We start from the raw sequence: 14080 nt of genomic DNA, 5'->3' as shown, positions 1-14080 counted from the left end.
ACCAAAGTTGGTCGCTTTTTTTGGTATATTTTTGGCAGAAACTGCCTGTTTTGGCTGCTACACCACCTGCCAGCTTATACCAAATATCCTAAACAGGCATGTCAACGACCCAAAATCCACTAAGGGTCGTGATGGCGCCGGACACCATTATCAGGCAAGCCAACAACCAATAACTAGAAACTTCTTGTTTTAAACTTAAGGGACTTGTTCCTTTTATACATTTAGACAACAAGTAATGGAATTCATTGAAATAAGAATAATGTCTTTAACCAAGTAGATATTTAACAATCCTACAACCATCCCAGAACCCGGTGTCACAAGTGCATGAGCATCTACTGATAAGGAAATAAAATACAACATTCGTCCGGAATACAGTGGACAGAAAATAGTACTGAAAAGGGCTATACTAGCTGTGGGCCGCCTCGAATAATGCAACTCACCTAGCCCCCAAATCATCCGTGCTGCTATGCCCAGTAGGCCACAAGAGTTACATATACCCGTGCAACAAAAATGCACAGAAGTGTAGTATGAGTATGAAAACAACGTGTACTCAATGAGTATCCCGCCTAACCTCGAAGAAGTAGAGACGAGATGGTCGACTTCGACACTTACTAATGGTCCAATAGTGAGGTCAGTAATACATTAAATTATGAATTTCTACAAACATGATTTTAGTCCAAATAGAAGGAAACGAGTAAACAATTAATTCTTTTATAGAAAATTTCCAAGATTTCTTTTCGTAATTATCCAAATAACTTCAAGCCAGGAAGAGGCAATAATAACGTAATTTAAGCTCAAGGCAGCAATACAAGCATGTGCACATCATGCCGAGGCGACGACCCGATCCAACAGAAATAAACTGTGCACTTGCCGAGGGTCGACGGCGCACCTATAGATGCATCTATTTAATCTGCCGAGGCGTTCGGCCCGTTCCAAAATGAACACATAGAGACACTCAATCGAGGAGCCAACGTGGGGTAATTATTCAAAGAAAAGCTAATTCTCTTTTAAAAATTTAAGAAAAGGAGGTTTACATCTTGTTAGGAATTCATTTACTATTTTGAGGTGGTTTAAGCATTTCAACTATTCATAAGGTTACAAATATTCAAAGTATAGCATGCTTTTGGGTCCTAGACTACCCGGACAATAGCATAATAGTAGCTACGCACGGACTCTCGTCACCTCGTGCGTACGTAGCCCCCACAAATAGGAGCAAATATCCAATTAATTCACCTATGGGGACATTTCTCTCTCACAAGGTTAGAAAGGAGACTCACCTCGCTCCGAAGATCCATAACCGGCATTCCACGGCCTTCCGAGGACTCCAATTGATGCACCACGCTCCAAAACTAGCCAACGGTTACGCAAATCCATTAATATATGCTCAATTATTCATTACAATCTAATTTATAGCAAATTCCTAACTCCGATCGAAAAGTTGACCAAAACGCCCTCGGGCCCACGTGCCCGGAATCCGAAATTTTTCGAAGATAAAGATTACCCATGACCTTAGGAACTCAAATATATAATTTTCACTAAATTCCATACTCAATATCGTGGCTAAATTCCAAGTTTACTAATTTTCTATGTTTTCCACCAAAACCTCAAATTTATACTAATTTAAATGCTCAAATCCATACATAGTTGATGTATTTAACTCAAAATAGGTGGGGATAACTTACCTTAACGTTGATGACGAAAATCCCCTCTTGAAGCTCCCCAAAAATCGCCCAAGCCATGAAAAATATGAGAGATATGGCCAAATCCCGATTTTAAAACAACCTTCTGCCTCCAGCTATTTCCGCACCTGCGGTCCCTTGACCGCTTCTGCGGTTCCGCAGGTGCGGTTAAATTACCGCTTCTGCGGTCCTCTCTAGGCCGCCCTGCTTCACTTCTGCAACATGCCTTCCGCAGATGCGGTCCCGCCTCTGCGGAACTTTGACCGCATCTGCGGTCCTCTCCAAGATGCCCTATTCCGCTTCTGCGTTCACTTCTCCGCAGATGCGGTCCCGCTTCTGCGGAACCTTGATCGCATCTGCGGTCCTCAAGCCTTTGACCAAAATCCGCTTCTGTGGCTCCCTTTCCGCTTCTGCGGTTAACCCACCGTAGAAGCGAAAATACCAGCAACCAGATCCTTCAGTTGTCCAAAAATCCCAATTTCGATCCGTTAACCACCCGGAATCCACCCGAGGCCCCCCCAGGACCCCAACCAATCATACCAACCAGTCCCAAAACACATTACGGACTTGCTCGAGGCCTCAAATCACATCAAACCACACGAAAATCATGAATTACACCCCGATTCAAGCTTCATGAACTTTAGAACTTCCAACTTCTACTTTCGATGCTTAAACCTATCAAATCAAGTCCGATCGACCTCAAATTTTGCACACAAGTCATATTCGACATTACGGACCTACTGCAACTTCCAGAATCGGATTCCGACCCCGATATCAAAAAGTCCACTTCCGGTCAAACTTCTCAAAAACCTTCAAATTTCTATTTTTAGCCAAATGGCTCCAAAATGACCCACGGACCTCCGAATTCACTTCCGATCGCGCTCCCAACTCCAGAATCACCATACGGAGCTATTCTCGGAATCGGAATCCCAAACGGACATCGATAACACTAAAATGCACTTCAAGCCAAATTTAAGAAATTTCTTCAAAAATGCTAACTTCCACAATAGGCGCCAAAACGCTCCCGGGTTATCCAAAACCCGAACCGGGCATACGCCCAAGTCCGAAATCATCCTACGAACCTGCTGGAATCTTCAGATCCCGATTCCGAGGTCTTTTACTAAAAATTCCAATCCTAGTTCATTCTTTTAACTTTAAGCTTCCGAAATGGAAATTCTCTTTCCAAATCAACTTTGGACTTCCCGAAATTCAATTCCGACCACGCGCACAAGTCACAATACCTGAAATGAAGCTGTTTACGGCCTCAGGCTGCTGAACGGAGCGCTAGAGCTCTAAACGACCGGTCGGGTCGTTACATTCTCTCCCACTTAAGCATACGTTCGTCCTCGAACGTGCTGAGAACTACACTGAAGTGGTCTGAAATCACTGTTTAACACCTCATGCACCTTCCCGTGCTACCACAACTCAGTTGAGCGCATTCGCTCGATCAATTCTGAAGATATTTCCTTTTTTCAAGCAGATAGGCCTTAGAGCCTAATTCCAACATCCGGAATTCTCTGTCAGGCCTGTTTCCAACATACGAACACCGTATCAATCACCACACGCTGTACCCAAACATGACTGCATAACTTTGCTGAATTCACACCTTGCATCATTTTACTCACCGGACCACAATAACATTTTCTGATCAACTTAGTCGAAATTCCACTAATCTGATGCTCCCATTGCTCCCCATGACATACACAGGTCTTACTCTAACTCTCACAATGCCGCCACAACGGAAGAGATGTGCATAAATTCATAATCAACCGCCGAGTCAACCAATCATTGAGTCTATACTGCTGACAAGAAACATTACCACATTCTGAACCAAATAATGATCTTGCTCCTTAATATATTCCATACAGTTAGATTGCACTGATCATGAATCCAGTGATCTCGTCTCACCCAGTACGAACTGTTCAGGCAATAAGCCACCTCGACATGACCAAAAGTCCCATATGAATGTGCCAATAGGCTACCAATTCGATCGCGATACAAAAGGAAAAATGAACTCTGGAAGGAATTACCTAACTCACGCACTAATACGGACTTTCCTTAGAAAATAGGAAGCAAGGCATACAAAAATATCAGATAGAAAACTATACTCAACATCACACTATTGCGGCGCGCAACCCGATCCAAATAACGTACCCATGGCGGCATGCCACCCGATCCACACATAGGTCTTACATAATGAGATGCACATCGAGCTAAATTTGCTCATTACAATAAAATACCGAATTTTGGTCACAAGCACGCTAAGTGCATAATAACATCCCTGAGGGAACATGTAGCGCTATAAGCTACGAAACCCAAGCACAACTGAGGTGCGATATACAATCTGAATCTCAAGAGCCATTTGGTTCATATAACATCATCTCTTCGCGGATCCTTGGCACATAAGCAACCCTCAAGCCGTCTCACAACTCACACGGCGCAATGTATCACTACATAAAGCATAAATCAACGAAATAACACCCTGACTACTCCCCCATAAGGAGCGCATTACTGAAATGAACACAACTGGCCTGACATAGAGCCCATATTCACATTTAAATTCATCCACCGACCTCGAGTCGATCCCGATCATATCAACTAAACCAATAACCTTTCAAAGGTCCATACTAATTTCCCTCTTCTCATAACACACAAGAACAACCATCATAACCGGAGTACTCATCCACAATCCACAACTCAGTAACTGAGTGCCCTCCAGGCATATATTCTCAAATCAACGATATCATCACAACCTTCATGCTTGGTTTAAGTCTTTACTCAATCTATGGACTACCTGCCTCACTTATATGATCTTCCTGTGGGACACACTCCCACAACCTACCATAACAAATAACGGGGTCGTACCTCCAAACCACCGGCCGCACTAATGCCGAAAAGCGATCAAGAATAATTAACCAGGATGCAAAGTCCTTTTTACAAACAACCTATCTCAGGTGACACTGATGACAAAACCAACTTACTTTAAACATCGGAACTCCTCTCCTGCTCATCCGAGCTCGTGATATCCTTGTCAACACCGAACTGCTACCTTGATCTTCACTTCAAATTCCATACCACTTGCTGCATTTAACATGCCAATATACGATAGAACTCGTTCCTTATCATAGCTTCGGGACCACTGTTAGATTGAAATTTCATCACTTAAAAGCTTTCCACTTAACTCACTTCAGGAGAACCATAAGCAGCACACAGGCGAATTTCCATAACGGTAGAATATGCAAATCTCTAAGTAGTGGTCTAAGCCACCATAGCCCTTCCGGAATCTGCTTCCACACAACAAGCCATAACAGAAGAATGCTTCTGAATAACATCAATTGCGGCGGCTGACAAGCCTGATACGTACCATCACAAATCACTTGCATAACTCGATCACGCTGAAGGAACTGATCATTAACACCAATATGCCAAATTCAATTGTGGCTAATCAATCTACTTTCTTCCAATTTATCCTTGATTGCCTTAGAGATAATGCTAACTCCATCCAACACGTATCATACTCCATCTGCACTCACCTCGAGTGACCTTAAATCATGAGACCATGCTGTCCCGAATCCCACGAACCACTTCATACCTTCCTTGCGCGCATATTCGCACCCTCAACTGATACGCCCATCCTGCTAATCCTGTTACGAATCCGAAATATCTTCTCGTTTTTCCTCTCAAGAGCTACACTGCGAGTCAAAACATCATAGAACATTCTGGGCCTCCACTCATAAGCTGCTGCAAAAGCTTGATTCTTAACTGTACTTATAGGCTCGAAGTCATTAGGCACCATACTTTACCTCTTTTTGAATCCAATAGAACCATTACTGAGAGCCACCCGCTCTGACTTGGTCCCGAATATAATCAACTTCATAAGTCTTATAACACATGAATACCCTCTCAACGAGGCACCCGGCGGAATCACTTCCTTTGAAACCTGCATTTATACAAGGCATAAATCCTGAGTCTTTCCCCTAAGTCTGAACATGGGCCAATAAGGCCAACGATAGCCCACCTTTAATAATTCCTTTGCTCAAATTACCACTTATGGTCTTTTCCCGTAGCTGGAACCGCTTATCAATACGCTAATAACCAGATACCTCGCAATTAGTTAACTATGCACCCCATCATAGGCGGTGGGACTCTCCCACTTGGCTCGAAGCCACTATTACACAACTCTGGAACTCACCGGAATTCTTTATCCCTTATTGACATAACCTTGCGCAATCAACCGCCTAAATTTTCGGCTTCTTTCTGTAAAACCCCCTTTTTATACTCTGAATCAACCACATTCGCACAACCGATCTCTTCGCTGAATAACCAATAGAATTCTTCGCAAAAGCTTCGCAAACCATGCGACCGCTAACCTGCTCACAGGGAATAACCCGCCTGTGGAAATCACTCGCTGATATCTTCCAACGCTGCTGCACAAAGTGCAATCACTATGACATCAATAACCCTCCCTGAGTCCGAGCTCAATCTCTAGCTGCACAAGTCCATTCATCCCTCGCGGACATCACTTAAATGTGCGACAACAACCTTCCAATTCGATGTTATGTTGTATCCTTCTTCATTCAAGCAGCTCCTTCCCGTTATATCAAATCTCCTGCCGCATAATAGTCCATACTTCAAATTAAATCTGTAGACCCCAATCACATATCTCCGAAATTCTCAAATCATTCCCAACTCTCCTTAAGGTGCGTAGTCATCCTACCATAATGCCCATATGCAACTCCGCCACTCTCCCACTTTGGCGGAACTCATCTCTTTAATCGACTACTCGCCCTTTGCTCCTTATACTTGGCCTTCTAGAAATTTTAGCCACCGCCTGACGCTTCCCACATGTCTTTCCTCGTTCTTTGCTGTTCAGTGTTGTCTTAGATGAAATCTATCTTTGTGGCACTTGAACTCACAATTGCTGCTAACTTTAAACCTTTCTGAAGGTCATCTTTCTCGAGTCGTCATCCTTAGAAATACTGGTTCCATCTTGAACCTTCGCACCCTGCGATCTCTGACCGTTGTTTCTTTGATACTGTTTCGCAATATCTTGCTCGAAGGGCAATTGTAGCAGATCATAACGTCGGCAAATTTAGTACGTTCAATTAGGACAGCGACACCTCATTATAGAAGAAAGCTCCACTACGCTTGCAAATGCCAAGTCTTGTTACTCTATCAGCCCACATCTGACCATCCTTAGCCGCTTGCTTCCCCTTTCGGGAATAAAATATTGAATCTCTTGATTATGTACTGAGTAAACCTCCCTTCAAGTCGTTCACTGCCTCGACACGTGGGCAAACATCCCACCATCATATCACTACTGCGGAACAGTCATTCATAGGCATCATGGCAACTTGTGCCTAGCCTCACGCTCTCAAAAGTACCGTTACTGAGATGAAACATTAAAATATCATTCCATAAGGCGACGATAATAATCAAACAACTACACCGGGAGAAACATCCCGCACCACATCCATAGTACCGTTATGAATCTTCAATTCTCGATTTATAACAAGTGCTTGGCGTCGCGTAAGATTGAGTAGGAATGAAATAAAGGCATACGCCTCCAAGGATCAAATCGCACGATAAGGAATCAAGAAGGGAAGTACTCCTAACAGTCCTGCAGCCTCCCGAGGATAAGTACAGACGTCTCTGTACCGATCCGCGAGACTCTACTAGACTTGCTTATGACTCGTGAGACCCTAGGAACCTAGTGCTCTGATACCATGTTGTCACGCCCCAAAATCCACTAAGGGTCGTGATGGCACCGGACACCATTATCAAGCAAGCCAACCAGCAATAACTAGAAACTTCTTGTTTTAAACTTAAGGGAATCGTTCCTTTTATACATTTAGACAACAAGTAATGGAATTTATTGAAATAAGAACAATGTCTTTAACCAAGTCGATATTTAACAATCCAACAACCATCCCAGAACCCGGTGTCACAAGTGCATGAGAATCTACTGATAAGGAAATAAAATACAATATCCGTTCGGAATACAATGGACAGGAAATAAATACAGTGTACTGAAAAAGGCTATACTAGCTGCGGGCCGCCTCGAATAATGCAACTCACCTAGCCCCCAAATCATCCGTGCTGCTACGCCCAGTAGGCCACAAGAGTTACATATACCTGTGCAACAAAAATGCACAGAAGTGTAGTATGAGTACGAAAACAACGTGTACTCAATGAGTGTCCCGCCTAACCTCGAAGAAGTAGAGACGAGATGATCGACTTCGACACTTACTAATGGTCCAATAGTGAGGTCAGTAATACATTAAGTTATGGATTTCTACAAACATGATTTTCCAAGATTTCTTTTCGTAATTATCCAAATAACTTCAAGCCATGAAGAGGCAATAATAACGTAATTAAGCTCAAGGCAGCAATACAAGCATGCGCACATCATGCCGAGGCGACGACCCGATCCAACAGAAATAAACTGTGCACTTGCCGAGGGTCGACGGCGCGCCTATAGATGCATCTATTTAATCTGCTGAGGCGTTCAGCCCAGTTCCGAAATAAACACATAGAGACACTCAATTGAGGAGCCAACATGAGGTAATTATTCAAAGAAAAGCTAATTCTCTTTTAACAATTTAAGAAAAGGAGGTTTACATCTTGTTAGGAATTCATTTACTATTTTGAGGTGGTTTAAGCATTTCAACTATTCATAAGGTTACAAATATTCAAAGTATAGCATGCTTTTGGGTCCTAGACTACCCGGACAATAGCATAATAGTAGCTACGCACGGACTCTCGTCTCCTCGTGCATACGTAGCCCCCACAAATAGGAGCAAATATTCAATTAATTCACCTATGGGGACATTTCCCTCTCACAAGGTTAGAAAGGAGACTCACCTCGCTACGAAGATCCATAACCGGCATTCCACGCCCTTTCGAAGACTCCAATTGATGCACCACGCTACAAAAACTAGCCAACGGTTAGCAAATCCATTAATATATGCTCAATTGTTCATTACAATCTAATTTATAGTAAATTCCTAACTCTGATCGAAAAGTTGACCAAAACGCCTTCGGGCCCATGTGCCCGGAATCCGAAATTTTTCGAAGATAAAGATTACCCATGACCTTAGGAACTCAAATATATAATTTTCACTAAATTCCGTACTCAATATCGTGGCTAAATTCCAAGATTACTAATTTTCTAGGTTTTCCATCAAAACCTCAAATTTATACTAATTTACATGCTCAAATCCATACATAGTTGATGTATTTAACTCAAAATAGATGGGGATAACTTACCTTAACGTTGATGACGAAAATCCCCTCTTGAAGCTCCCCAAAAATCGCCCAAGCCATGAAAAATATGAGAGATATGGCCAAATCCCGATTTTAAAACAACCTTCTGCCTCCAGCTATTTTCGCACCTGCGGTCCCTTGACCGTTTCTGCGGTTCCGCAGGTGCGGTTAAATTACCGCTTCTGCGGTCCTCCCTAGGCCGCCCTGCTTCGCTTCTGCGACATGCCTTCCGCAGATGCGGTCCCGCCTCTGCGGAACTTTGACCGCATCTGCGGTCCTCTCCAAGATGCCCTCTTCCGCTTCTGCGTTCACTTCTCCGCAGATGCGGTCCCGCTTCTGCGGAACCTTGACCGCATCTGCGATCCTCAAGCCTTTGACCAAAATACGCTTCTGCGGCTCCCTTTTCGCTTTTGCGGGGCCGCTTCTGCGGTTAACCCACCGTAGAAGCGAAAATACCAGCAACCAGATCCTTCAGCTGTCCAAAAATCCCAATTTCGATCCGTTAACCAACCAGAATCTACCTGAGGCCCCCCCGGGACCCCAACCAATCATACCAACCAGTCCCAAAACACATTACGGACTTGCTCGAGGCGTCAAATCACATCAAACCACACGAAAATCATGAATTACACCCCGATTCAAGCTTCATGAACTTTAGAACTTCCAACTTCTACTTTCGATGCTTAAACCTATCAAATCAAGTCCGATCGTCCTCAAATTTTGCACACAAGTCATATTCGACATTACGGACCTACTGCAACTTTCGGAATTGAATTCCGACCCCGATATCAAAAAGTCCACTTCCGGTCAAACTTCTCAAAAACCTTCAAATTTCTATCTTTAGCCAAATGGCTCCAAAATGACCCACGGACCTCCGAATTCACTTCCGATCGCGCTCCCAACTCCAGAATCACCATACGGTGCTATTCCCGGACTTGGAATCCCAAACGGACATCGATAACACTAAAATGCACTTCAAGCCAAACTTAAGAAATTTCTTCAAAAAGGCTAACTTCCACAATAGGCGCCAAAACGCTCCCGGGTTATCCAAAACCCGAACCGGGCATATGCCCATGTCCGAAATCATCCTACGAACCTGCTGGAACCTTCAGATCCCGATTCCACGGTCGTTTACTAAAAATTTCAATCCTAGTTCATTCTTTCAACTTTAAGCTTCCGAAATGGGAATTCTTTTTCCAAATCAACTCTGGACTTCCCGAAATTTAACTCCGACCACGCGCACAAGTCACAATACCTGAAATGAAGCTGCTCATGGCCTCAGGCTGCTGAACGGAGCTCTAGAGCTCAAAACGACCGATCGGGTCGTTACAAGGCATTTTATGCCAACAACAACAACACTAAAAAGCAACAAAATATAAAGATCAATAGAACTAAAACATTAAGCTAACAAAACTAAGTTAACATTTATTACAAGCTTATTCGAAAACTAGTTCTATTATCTAGTTCAAAGTATATAAAGTACTCAAAGAGTGTTCTTTTAGCATCCTCGTTCGAAAGTTGGATTGCCTCGGCCGACTCGTTAGGTGGCTGACTGCGTATGAATTCCCCCACATCAGCTGTGAAGCGAACCTATAAGAGAAATTATATTGAATTAATATTTCAAAATTTATATAAAAGTAAATCAAAATACTTAATGAAAAGTAAAAAACTTACATGTATAGTCGAGGCTCGACCCTCGACCCACCTTTCCGAATCAGTCTCTTTCTTTTTCTTTACAATACGAGTTTCATTGAATAGCTCATCTTGCTTCATTGGCATCATAAAGCTGTCCGGTAGCTTTGGTGATTATCCTCGTGGTACTATTACTCGGGATGAACTTGGATACAGAGAATAACTTGGATACAGTAGCTGACAGGGTGTGTCTTTTGATCAATTGTTGTTCTCGTTAGCGACAATGATGTTGAGACTACAATGGCATGTGTTTCAACTAGTGATGGTATAGGCAGGAATTTTAACATTTCCTAAGTAGATAAAGAAAGATTATAGAGGAATTCTCTACTTCATTTTCCAAGAGAAAAGAAGTTTAATTGAGAGTGACAAGGGTGATGGTGATGGAATGTTTTCCGTTGGTCATGGACCGTTCCCATAAAACGGGGATCATAAGAACTCTATGATGACAGAGATCATAGGAAGTTTGTTCTTAACTTTCTTCCAAGTCTGATCCGTACAAGCTTAGTGGGATATTGGTGATAATATTCTTCGGAATCCGAAGAATATATCACCAATATCCCACTAAGCTTGTACGGATCAGACTTGGAAGAAAGTTAAGAAACAAACTTCCTATGATCTCGTTTCATCATAGAGTCTTATGATCCCCGTTTTATGGGAACGGTCATGACCAACGGAAAAACATTCCATCACCCATCAATCTTGGTCACTCCCAATTAAACTCCTTTTCCTCTTAGAAATTGAAGTATAGAATTCCTCTATTACTTCTTCTTTTATCTATTTAGGAAATGTTAAACTCCTACCTACACCATAAATATTTGAAACACATGTTCTTGCCTTCTCATCATCGTTGTCGCTAATGAGAAGAACAATTAAAGGCACACTCTGCCAGGTACAGTGTCTTAGTTATTCTTGGTGGAAGTCCCATTGCATGTCTAATATTACCATCAACCCCTTCTACAAAATCCTCCCGCAATCTAAAACTCCAATACATAAACCAAAATTTTAATTCATATCCTAAAGGTTCAACTCATATCCAAAAAAATTCAATTTATAATCTAAAATTCCAATTCATAAACTAAAATTCCAATTCATATCCTAAAGGTTCAATTCATATCCTAAAGTTCTAGTCATATCCTAAAATTTTAAGTCATATCCTAAAATTCCAAAGTCTATATCCTTAAAATTCCAATCATATCCTAAAATTTCAAGTCATATGCTAAAATTCCAATTCATATCCTAAAGTAAAATTCCAATTCATATCCAAAAATTTCAAGTCATACCTAAAATTTCAATCATAAACTAAAATTCCAATTCATATCCTAAAGGTTCTAGTCATATTCCTAAAGGTTCAAGTCAATATCCTAAAATTCCAATCATATCCTTCCTAAAGGTTCTAGTCATATCCTAAAGGTTTCAAGTAAATATCCTAAAAATTCCAAGTCATATCCTAAAATTTCAAAGTCATATCCTAAAATTCCAATTCATATCCTTAAGGTAAATTCCAATTCATATCCTAAAATTTTAAGTCATATCCTAAAATTCCAATTCATAAACTAAAATTTCAATTCATATCCTAAAGGTTCAAAGTCATATCCTAAAGTTCTAGTCATATCCTAAAGGTTCAAGTCATATCCTAAAATTTTTAATTCATATCCTAAAATTTCAAGTCATATCCTAAAATTCCAATTCATAAACTAAAATTCCAATTCATATCCTAAAGGTTCAAGTCATATCCTAAAGTTCTAGTCATATCCTAAAGGTTCAAGGCTATATCCTAAAATTCCAATTCATAAACTTAGAATTTCCAATTCATATCTCTAAAGGTTCTAGTCATATCCTAAAGGTTCAAGATAATATCCTAAAGGTTCAAGTCATATCCTAAAATTTCAACGTCATATCTAAAATTTCAATACATAAACCAAATTTTAATTTCATATCTAAAGTCAACTCATATCCAAAAAAAATTCAATTTATAATCTAAAATTCCAATTCATAAACAAAAATTCCAATTCATATCCTAAAGGTCTCAATTCATATCCTAAATGTTCTAGTTCATATCCTAAAATTCCAAGTCATATCCTAAAATTTTCAAGTCATATCCTAAAATTCCAATTCATATCCTAAAGTAAAATTCCAATTCATATCCTTAAAAATTCAAAGTCATATCCTAAATTCCAATTAATTTTAAACTAAAATTTCAATTCATATCCTAAAGGTTCTTAGTCATATCCTAAAGGTTCAAGTCATATCCTAAAATTCCAATCATATCCTAAAATTCCAAGTCATATCTAAATTTCAGTCATATTCTCTAAATTCCAATTCATATCCTAAGTTAAAACTCCAATCATATCCTAAAAATTTAAGTTCATATCCTTAAATTTCAATTCATAAACTAAAATTCCCAATTCATATCCTAAAGGTTCAAATCATATCCTAAAGGTTCTTAAGTCATATCCTAAAGGTTCAAGTTCATATCCTAAAATCAATTCATATCCTAAAAATTTCAAGTCATATCCAGAAATTTCATTCATAAACGTAAAATTCCAATTCATATCATTCAAGGTCAAGTCATACTTCTAAAAGTCTAGTCATATCGTAAAGGTTCAAGTCATATCCTAAAGTTACCAATTCATATCCTAAAGTTACTAGTCATATCCTAAAATTCCAATTCGATAAACTAAAATTCCAATTCATATCCTAAAGGTTTCAAAGTCATATCCTAATGGTTTCTAGTCATATCCCTAAAGGCTTCAAGCATATCCTAAAAATTCCAATTGTCATAAACTAAAATTCAAATTCATATCCTAAAGGTTCTAGTCATTCACTTAAAGGTTCAATCATTCCTAAAATTTTCAAGTCATATCCTAAAATCCAATACAATAAACCAAATTTTATTCAATATCCTAAAGCTTCAACTATATCCAAAAAAAATTCAATTTATAATTCTAAAACTCAATTCATAAACAAAAATTTCATTCATATCCTAAAGGTTCAATTCATTCCTAAATCTAAAGTCTAGTCATATCCTAAAATATTCCAAGTCATATCCTAAATTTCAAATCATATCCTAAATTCCAATTCAATTCCTAAAGTAAAATATCCAATCATATTCCTAAATTTCAAGTCATATCCTAAAATTCCAATTTCAATCCTAAAGGTTCAAGACATATCCTAAAGTTCTAGTCATATTCTAAAGGTTCAAGTTTCATATTCCTAAATTCCAATTCATATCCTAAAGGTTCTAGTCATATCTCAAAGGTTCAAAGTCATATTCCTAAAATTCCAAGTCATATCCTAAAATTCCAATTCATTCCTAAAGTTAAAATTCCAATTCTTATCCTAAAGTAAAATTCAATTCATATCCTAAAAATTTCAATCATATCCTAAAATTCCAATTCATAATTACAAATTTCAATTCATATCTAAAAATCTCTCTCTTTGGT

The sequence above is a fragment of the Nicotiana attenuata genome, unplaced genomic scaffold (assembly GCF_001879085.1).
Source record: "Nicotiana attenuata strain UT unplaced genomic scaffold, NIATTr2, whole genome shotgun sequence".
NCBI lineage: Eukaryota > Viridiplantae > Streptophyta > Magnoliopsida > Solanales > Solanaceae > Nicotiana > Nicotiana attenuata.
Note: the sequence above shows the minus strand (reverse complement) of the source record.